The following is a 9,762-nucleotide window of genomic DNA, read 5'->3' as shown; positions in this document are numbered from 1 at the left end:
ATCCAAAATACTGTGAGGAATATTTTGTTCATATTTTAGCTAGAAATAATAAAAAAGTTGTATCCATTATTACAGAGACTTTCTTAAAGACCAAAACCATAATGACTAGTCATTTTAAAAAATCCCAACTCTAGCATAAAAGAAAATATGCACCTCTTGGGAGATACATAGTGACACATACAAATCAAAACATACCATGAAAACAAATATGGCCATACTGTCATCAACACCCAAGCAGACTTGCATCCTTAATCCCTTTTAAAATCATCAGTAAATCCCACCAAAGTGTGAACTCCATAAAAACTGTGCCCCTCTGACACAGACAAGGCATTTGGATGTCTACACAGAAACAACAAAACAGCTCACACTTGTGTTGGAATGTGAGGAGCAGGTGAGAAACTAAGTAATTTAATAAATGTGTTTTTCTTGACATTTTTATTTCGGGGTTTTTTTCAGTTTTGAAATCAATTCAGAAAAAACACTTGTGTGTGTGTCTAATCGTGCTATATACAGAAATCACTGAGGTGCAGTGATAGCAAAACCCACTTAAAGCTCTGCAGGATGAGGTATTACTTGAAACTTGCTCAGAAAGCAAACTCTGCTGAGCATCTTCATAGAGATCAGAAAACAGTGAAAACTGTACATGCCGGTCCAGCAGGATCTGTTTGATTTTAACAACTGTTCTGTTGGAATATATCCCAGGGAATAATTTTAATTTCATAGTTATGGAGAGTTATGTAAGTGCTTAACTGAGAAAAGAATTCCAAAATATGTATTTTCAACATTCAAGGCATGATTTTGAATATAAGCCCCTTCAAAACATGCATTTGGTATTCTAGCCAGAAATGCTGCCTTAGAATGAGTAAAAGCCAACATTTGTGCTCTCAGTGAAACAGGAGAGAGCTACTTGAGGTAGGCTGGCTCTGATAAGCACCATAATATTAGAGTGGCTCCAAAATGGCTGGGGCCTACTTCATTTCTCAGTAGATAATTTGTTGAAGGACACAAATGTATCTGTATTGCTCTGGGGGGCTAAAAATACTTGATTTAGCTAGGCCAAGTAGCCCTTCAGCAAATTGCCTTCCCGTCCACCAAAAATTCTTCAGAAGTGGAGTCCACATTGGCTTTTCTGAGCTATACCAAGATGCTAGATGTTGGTATGTCAACATTTACAAATAAATGCTGTCTCTAAAGCCTAATAATTTTTAACCTTCAAAATTTCTTCTCCTACCTTCAATTACACTGAATATTTTGTTCCCTAAAGAAAGAGAAGGCTTTGGTCAATAGTACATTGAACACACAGTTCTAAATTGGTTGGAAATAAGAATCTGAACTTTAAATACATAGATGTGCAAAATATGCTCACAGAGACTCAAACTAAAAATTAAACTAAACAATTTTTTGTACACCTTTTTTCCTTTACAACTGATAGAACTATCTCATCCCAGTTGCTACTCTTATCACTTGTCCCTGTAATCTTTCTTTCTTTCCACCCTGCTTATCTTCATATTTTTATCAGTAATCCAGATGAAAATTCAAATAACTGCTTTTCTCAGCATCAGTGATAACAATCTTATTCACTGAATTAGTGTATTTTCACTTACTGACAAGATTTTCCCTATCCTCCTTCTGTGTGTAGAGTTGTGGTTAATAATCACTATGCAGTGCAATGATTTTTACTCATTTGCTCAAACAAACCAATTCAAACTAGTGAAAATCTTTTCACTTAGTACAGTTGGCTGAAATCAGGTGTACCCAAATAAAATATTTAATTAGGACTAACCTACCATAATATATTCCAGGTGAAAAGAAACATGTCCTCGGATCACCAATTTATTTTTTTATCTACTCCCAACCATGTCATGCATATTTTGTTCTTGTTTAGAGCTGCTATACTGAATAAGGACTTTATTCACTCATTACAAAATCATTCATCTGGCACAACCATCCTCTTTGTTTTCAGTTTTATGTATGATTAAGCCAATTTTTGAGAATCCTAGGGAATCAGCAGTATTAACTGTTCTATTGATTTTGTGGTATATAATTTGATACTTCACATATATTTCACAGAGTTAAACATACCCTATTAAGTACTCCCAGCCTTACTTTGCAGCCAAGAACAGCTGAAGGAATAGCACACTGCTGTATTCATTATTACATTTAGAAATCCCAGGCAATTAATAGACTAATTTTCTTTTCCCTCTGGAGGTTTGACAGTTTTCAGAAGAGAAATTAAGATAAAAATAAAATTCATATATTGAATAAGGCATTTTTTATTAGGATTGCTTGAAAAGACTGGACACAGACTCAAGAATCCAGAGCTTAGGCATATACAATGAAACTTGCCCCTAGAATAAAAGCAATGGGAAAAAATAGCCAACAGACTTTCTTGGTGAGAACATATTTTACATTACACTGTAATTATTTTAGGCAGTATAATTCAACAATCAGCACAAACATTTCTAAATTTCAGTGATCTCATTCTTTGAAAGTCATCCTGAAATTACATTTTTAATGAAAGTCATCCTGAAATTACATTTTTAACACTGACAGACAATATTCAGAGATTCATAGTCAAATCTCAAGAACAGATCAAGAATGTATCTATCTTGTGGTCATGTCCAGTGTCACTTTGAGGCTGCTCTCTCAGATATTTCAATACTGCATTCACTCACAACTGTCCCACATGATACAGATAATCAAAAGGCAAACTACAGGTTTGTCCACCTCCACTGCAATCCTTTTAACACAAAGATTTTTCCATGCTGAAAGTGGAAAAAAACAGTGGTTTGCTTATTCTGGTTTCAGAAAAACTCTGCACACCTCAAACTCTGAACATAGACAAAATAGGTGCACGAGCAAGGCTAGCTGAGCTTCACTCTAACCTGTATTTCAGCCTCCTGATTGTTCAGGCTACAGGTTTACAAGTAGGTACATAACAGGTATACTTTGTCTCACACAAATTGCCTTTGTGGTTAGCTACTCTTTAAAAATAATGGAGCTTCAAACACTGATTTTTTGGAAGGTTTCTAGGACTGTGAAAATCATGAAATAAAATATAAAGAAACACCATCCTGTCAGAGATTTTGCATTATCCTTCTTGAAGAGAAGGGTAAGGTTTTATAGAAGGCCCCACTAGTATGAAGAATAATTGAAAACATACAAAAATAGCACGCAAGTTTTATCTTTTCCTCTTCAATATACACCACTGTAATTATATAGTCTGGTTATTGCAGCTTTCTTTTCAAGGTTCTTAGAACCCCCATTCCTTCTCCCAAGCATGTTGGAAACATTGTCTTTAAAGGTTTTTGGTTTCCTTTCATTCTGACTTCCAAGTAACATTAAAGATTTCCAAATTCTTTTTTCCTTGGAGAAGAGTAAACAGTTTGTCCTTACTCTTTACAGTTCTATTTTTTACCTTCACAAACTCAGCCACTCAAGACATCTGTGCAGCCTCTCCCTGGTCTGCTCTGACATAGCAGTAACAAGAAGACACTGTTCGCATCCATGAACACAAAGCAGCATCAAGTAGTTTTCCTATCTTATTCACAAGAAGGTCTTTATGAGCAAAGCTGTTGTTCTCTATCGACGACAAAGAATACTTGACTAGTTTCACCTTACTGACTGCACTCTGTGGACATTAAATTACACATGAGACCTTGAGCTAATCTAAAAAACAATGTGTAATCCCCGTGAGGATTTACAAAGCACTGCACTCAGACCAAGTGATTCAAATGGCAGATGGAAGAGAAGCCATTATTTTGTTTAGGAGAAAAGGACAAAAAGTATGGAGCAGTTTGACACTGCTAAGTGTGACATGTGCAGTGTTACACTAAGCCATGCCTTAGACCTCTACCTAAACTTCAACTGAATACAGTAAGGGGAAGGCACATCCTTTATAAAGGGGAGTAGAAAGTAGAGTCATAAATTGCTCTGGCTCTACTCTTGATCATACTAAGATGTACCATTGAGATATTTACTGTGAGGGTGTGTCAAGGACTAGAAAAGGTTAAGAAGCTGTGGAGTGTCCAGCTTACAGATGATTCAAGACCTGACTGGACATCATCGTGAACAACCTCCTCCTGGTGAGTCCACTCTCAACAAGGGTTTGGATTGGATAAACTCCAGAAGTGCCTTTCCAGCCCAGTGGCTCTGCAACTCCAAGAACTGACACAGGATGCCTGGAAATTTTCACTGGAATGTCTCCCTCATGGCTTCCAATGGTCTTCAATTCAAGTCTAAAATGAAGTCCTTAGACACCTCTTCTTTCTACAACACTTCTAGATCCTGAATCTTTACACCATCATTTCATCCTTTGTCTTCCTAAAAAGTTTTGTTTAAAAGCCACTAAGATTAAAAAAATAACTACTCCCAAGACCGTATAACGAGCAATTTTAATTTCCATAAGGATTTACTTTTAATTTAAATTTTTAATTTAAATTCGCATCTGTGAATGTATGACTTGGTAGTGAAGATTATGGGCTTTGCAAATAAAGAAACAACATATAAAAATTTCAAAAGTAACAAAATTTGAACAAAACTAGTGCTGAACAAGCAACATGAAAACGCTGCTGTATAACTCAAGTAATACAAGGAAATAAACAACTAGGAATAAACATTCATTATTTATCTGGATGCAGGAAGTCTTTTAATCAGAAGTCACTAACTCAAGGAGGATTTCCAGAAATCTGACCTACTTTCATTTTTAGAACAATTTGTGTAATAAATATGCATAACTTTCAGTGCCTCATATTTAGTTTTCACAATGCAAACTAAAATAGTTGCAGACTGCTTTAAAAGTTTGCAAAAAGTTGCAGAGCAACGTAACTTTTTTTTGTTTTAATTACTTAGGATTACATTCTGCAGTCACATGTAAGTGATCTAACTTAAAAGTGTTGAAAAGCCAGTAACAGAAGACCTAAAAGCAAAGCACTCTTGTTAAGTGTTTTCTTAGGAAGAATGAAGATGTTGAATTTTGTGTCTGACTGATAACGGTCACATGAAAAATATAAACCAGCAACTTTATTCCACATGCACGTATTTTTAGCATTTAGCAAACTAAACAGAGCTCATGCTCTTTCCCCACCACTCAAGACAGACTGTTTTCCGGGTCACATTTTATGACTTGGTGAATCTGAGAGATGCTAAACAAGCATCATAAAATTTAAAGCAAATAAAATTTGAGCACATCAGTTGCTTGATTGCACATTAGTTCCATATAATATTGGCAAAACTACCAAACAATGATATTTAGAGATTTTTGATAATGTCACAAGGGCACTTACATATGACATGTAATAATATATTAATGGTGTTGTAAAGGCCTCTGGGGATTTCATAGGAGCAAGCATTAATTAATTCTTCCTAACAATCATTACACAAAAATCTATTGAACTGTTTAATGCTCCATAGTTTCTCATTGTGCCTCTCCCTGCTAGGAGCAATCCTTTCAGTTCCCAGGGTTCCACAGACCCCACGTCTCTGCCACCTTCAGGTATTATCAGCATTTGTGGCACAGCATGTTAAACTTCACATTTGACTGGAGCAAAATCTACACTGCTCCATTTTATTTTCTATTTATTCAACATCCCACCAAATAGCAGTTATTTGTCCGTTACCCTTTTATACTTCCAGATAATAATTAAAATTTTCCTATCTGAAACTTCCTTATCTAGCAAGACGGCCACTATTCCCCCCTTTTCACAAAGCCAGAAACCATTTTGAGAACATCTGTAAATACCTCTGCTTCCTGAAAGTCAACACTAAGATTTATACTGATGTTTAACTGGCTTCAGACCAAATTGGCAACGTTAAGTATATTAAGCATCACCAGTTTCATGTCACAGCAGACCTCATGTTAAGAGACAGGAATGAGACAAGACACACACTCCTGTTCAACAGAGTGAAAAGGTCCTAGTTTACCCTTCCCCACAGCTCGGCCAACAGACTCAAACTCGAGCAGACTCCCCCCTGCAGGCCTCCCTTACAGACTCTGATTGACCTCACAGAAGCAATTCTCTCTCCCACTCTTCTATAACACTCATCCTTATTGAATATAACTGTGACCTATTAAGGGCAAGGCTGTTTTTGGTAATTAGCACAGCTGTGACTTCTCAGGGGCAAGGTTGCCTGTCATCCATTCTCCTATAGTTTCAGATATCGAATCTTAACATTAAACTCAATGAGGAACATCTGGTGTTCCATCTTGGTTTTGCCTTTGTAGTTTATGTTGTAGTAAGAGAACCACTGGTCATTAGGAAGCAGACAAAATAAATCATATATTGCAAGCAAAAAAAAAAAAAAAAAAGCCAGCTAACTTTTGTAATAGTCATTCTTTTAAGTTGCTAGGTAGAAATATAAAATTTCTGAAATATTTAAACTAAATATACAAAAGCCAGAACAGAATGTACACCAATGCTATGTTTTAACTGACTTAAAATTAATTTAAAAGGAGCATTTTCTTTGCATTTCTAAAACTGACTGAATAACAAAATATTTGTCCCACATTCATCAAACAATACAGTTTTGCATGTTTAAATTGTTTTAAGTACCACTCAGAACATCCAAACTTCCATTATGGAATCAAATTCAGCGGTGTTTGCGAGCCTCTTAACAAAAATTAGTTTTCTCATAAAATCATAGACTTAAAAAACTGAAGTATTTAAATTGCAGAATGTTGCTAAACATGCTTTCCCTTTCTTCTATAAAAATATAAGTTTAGTAGAACTACATAAATAAAACTAAACTCTACTCTTTAGATACCATTTCATATAAGTGCTTTTGGAGTTGTCCAAGCTGAAAGAAAACCAATCCAAAACCTGACTTGTGTGAAAAAAAACATACTTGTGAAATTTCCTTTCATCAGAGACATTGAGCTGCAAAGTTATAGACTAGTCATAAAGAACAATCAAAAATCCTTCTATGCTCTCTCTTTTTAGCTCATAGTTTAATATTTTCATCAACATAAAACAAGAGCTATCTTGGCTAATTTTAATTCACCATTAAAGAAAGAAAAATTGACAATAAATCTTTCTGAACTGACAAAAGCTTTCCTTTCTAGGAAGAAAAAGGAAAAAACTGACAAGAAGTGACAGAATGCAATTGTTTGTCATGTCGTTCCCCGCAATAGAAAATAAGTGGGTTTTTTTGAAAAAAAAAAGCTTTTTTAAAAAAAGCTTGTAAAAACCTTTAAAACTCTTTTGCTGGCATGAAGTAGGTTTAGAAACAGAGTATTTGTGAGATAAATGTAGAAGCTCTGGTTTCTACACCAAAAATACCATGAGAAGTTAGTCCTGACAGACTACGTTGTAAGCCCGTACTTCGGTGTGTATTAATCATAGAACTACAGAATCACTAAGATTGCAAAAAACCTCCAAGAGCATAGAGTCCAACTTTGAGCAAAAAGAGCTCTCCATGAACTTCTCCAATGTGAGTCCATCCCATGAGCAACAGCTGTCTGTGAACTGCTGCACTGTGAGTCCATCCCACGGGCAACAGCTCCCGTCGAACTGCTGTGGCGTGGGTCACTCTTCCACAGAGCGCAATCCTCCAAGGACAGGCTGCTCCAGCCTAGGAGCAGGGGCCCTCTCTTCACAAACCTCCCACGGGATCACTGCCTCCCCTCAGGCATCCAGCTGCTCTGGTGTGTGCTCCTCCACAGACTGCAGGTGGGTCTCCATGGGCTGCAGGGGCACAGCTGCTTCACCATGGTCCTCACTACAGGCTGCAGGGGAATCCCAGCTTTGGTGCCTGGAGCACCTCCTCCCCCTCCTTCTGCACTGACCTTGGTGTCTGCAGAGCTGTTCTGCTCACATGTTCTCTCTGTGCTTTTCCCTGGCTGGAACTGATCTGCTTCTACAACCTTTGTTTTGATTTCTTCCTAAATACACTATCAACAGAGGGGCTTCTGCCATGTCTAGCTGGCCAGCTTTGGTCATCAGCATGTCCATCCTCAGAGCCATAAGGGATTGGCTCTGCCAGACATGGTGAAAGCTTCTGGAAGCTTCTCACAGAAGCCACCTCTGTGGCTCCCTGCTACCAAAAAACAGGCCATGCAAACTCAATACAATGTGCTAACTGGGATGAACAGATCTTAACATTGTTATGAAGGATAATACTGACCACAGTAAAAATAAGCTATTTCACAGGCAGTAACTCACATATGTGTCAGCTTTTCTTTGTAACATGTTAAATCTCTGCTTGCTTTTTTTTTTTTTTTTTTTTTTTTTTTCCCATTTTGTTATCTTCAACTCCTGCCTAGGACCTCTACCAATTAGGAACAGAGAATGATTTCATACACTGTGCCTTTCTTCCATCTCTGCAAGAACTGCATTGATGGAAGACTAGAAAAGTAATGAATTAGGCTATGCATCTTTTTACTGGACTGTTTTGTGAAAAGTAAACTGTTATTAATTTTTTCCAAAGTATTTCTTTATGAGAAATATTACTAACATGAATATATATTTTCTTGTATAACATATACATTCTACTGCTTTATCAATATCGAACAATACAAAAATGCTGTTTATTACAAGCATCTAGACTATAACTCATAAGCCTTGAGATGCATATTAACAAGTTTTGCCTAGACATTATTGCTCTGTTCTCCCAAAAAGCACTATGATGTTCTCTTTCAAAAAGTAATTTAAATATAAAAGGAAGTATTTTAAAGCATTATTCACTACACATTTATTTGTTTCTATATTAAAAAAGAAAAAAGCTTTTTATTAATACAAAATAAGAATATTTTCATAACTAATTTACTTTCAGTCATACGATGGCATTAACGGATTGCCAGAAGTATTGTACTTAATCATAACAAATTGAGTCTTTCATTGGATTTGCAGGAAAAGCCTGAGTGACAGCCACAATAGTACAGCATTACAGAAATTGTAACATTCATATTTTTCATCTTCTCAGAAAAGTAAGACTGACCCATCAAAAATTAATTTAAATTATTCTATTTTAAGCTGATTAAGACTCATACCTGGAGCAGTCAGTTATTTTTCTGTCTATGCAATATCAGAAGGACAGTTCACTAATCAAAAAAAAAAAAAAAAAATCTAATTAAAATGCTGAGAATAGAGAAATCAGTAAGAAAGATACTGTCTTTTTAAGTATGTGAAAAAAGTCCAAATGCAGTACATGTCAGCAACCCCTCATGTCCTTTATAACCCCCTTTCACACAACATCTAATTGTTTTAGAGTCTTGAAAGCATTGCACACACCAGGCATGTGAGGCAGAACACTGTTTGCTGCCTCTGTAGATACCCAGACAAGGAAGGCAAGGAAGGCTACCAAGCAGTCAGACAGGAGCCTGCTCTGCCTTGCCCCACAATGACCTACCACAAGCAAGTTCCAAGCACAAGATAGCAGAGATATGATTAACTTCAGAACCATTCCCAAAATTCAAAATAACCATGGTGGTACTACAAGCACTAACATTTCTCTACATAAAAATTTTTGTAACAGGAAAAAACTTGTGATGAATAAAGCAATTAACCGCAGTTCTCTGAAGACACACTCAGTGAGCTGCAATTGCTCAGCTTGCAGAAGCAAAGGCTCCTAACTGCATCCTGAAGGGAGCCTACAAAAAAAGCTGGAGAGGGACTCCTACATGGGTATGCAGTGATAGGACAGAGGTGAATGGCTTTAACATGAAAGATAGTAGGTTTAGATTAGAGTCTATGAAGGACCCAGGCTATACCTTCACCACGGGGGCAACATTCTCACTTCCTTTTAAGTAAAAAGACTCAAGACCCC

This window comes from Hirundo rustica, chromosome 3 (assembly GCF_015227805.2).
Source record: "Hirundo rustica isolate bHirRus1 chromosome 3, bHirRus1.pri.v3, whole genome shotgun sequence".
Lineage (NCBI taxonomy): Eukaryota > Metazoa > Chordata > Aves > Passeriformes > Hirundinidae > Hirundo > Hirundo rustica.
This window is presented reverse-complemented; position numbering follows the sequence as displayed.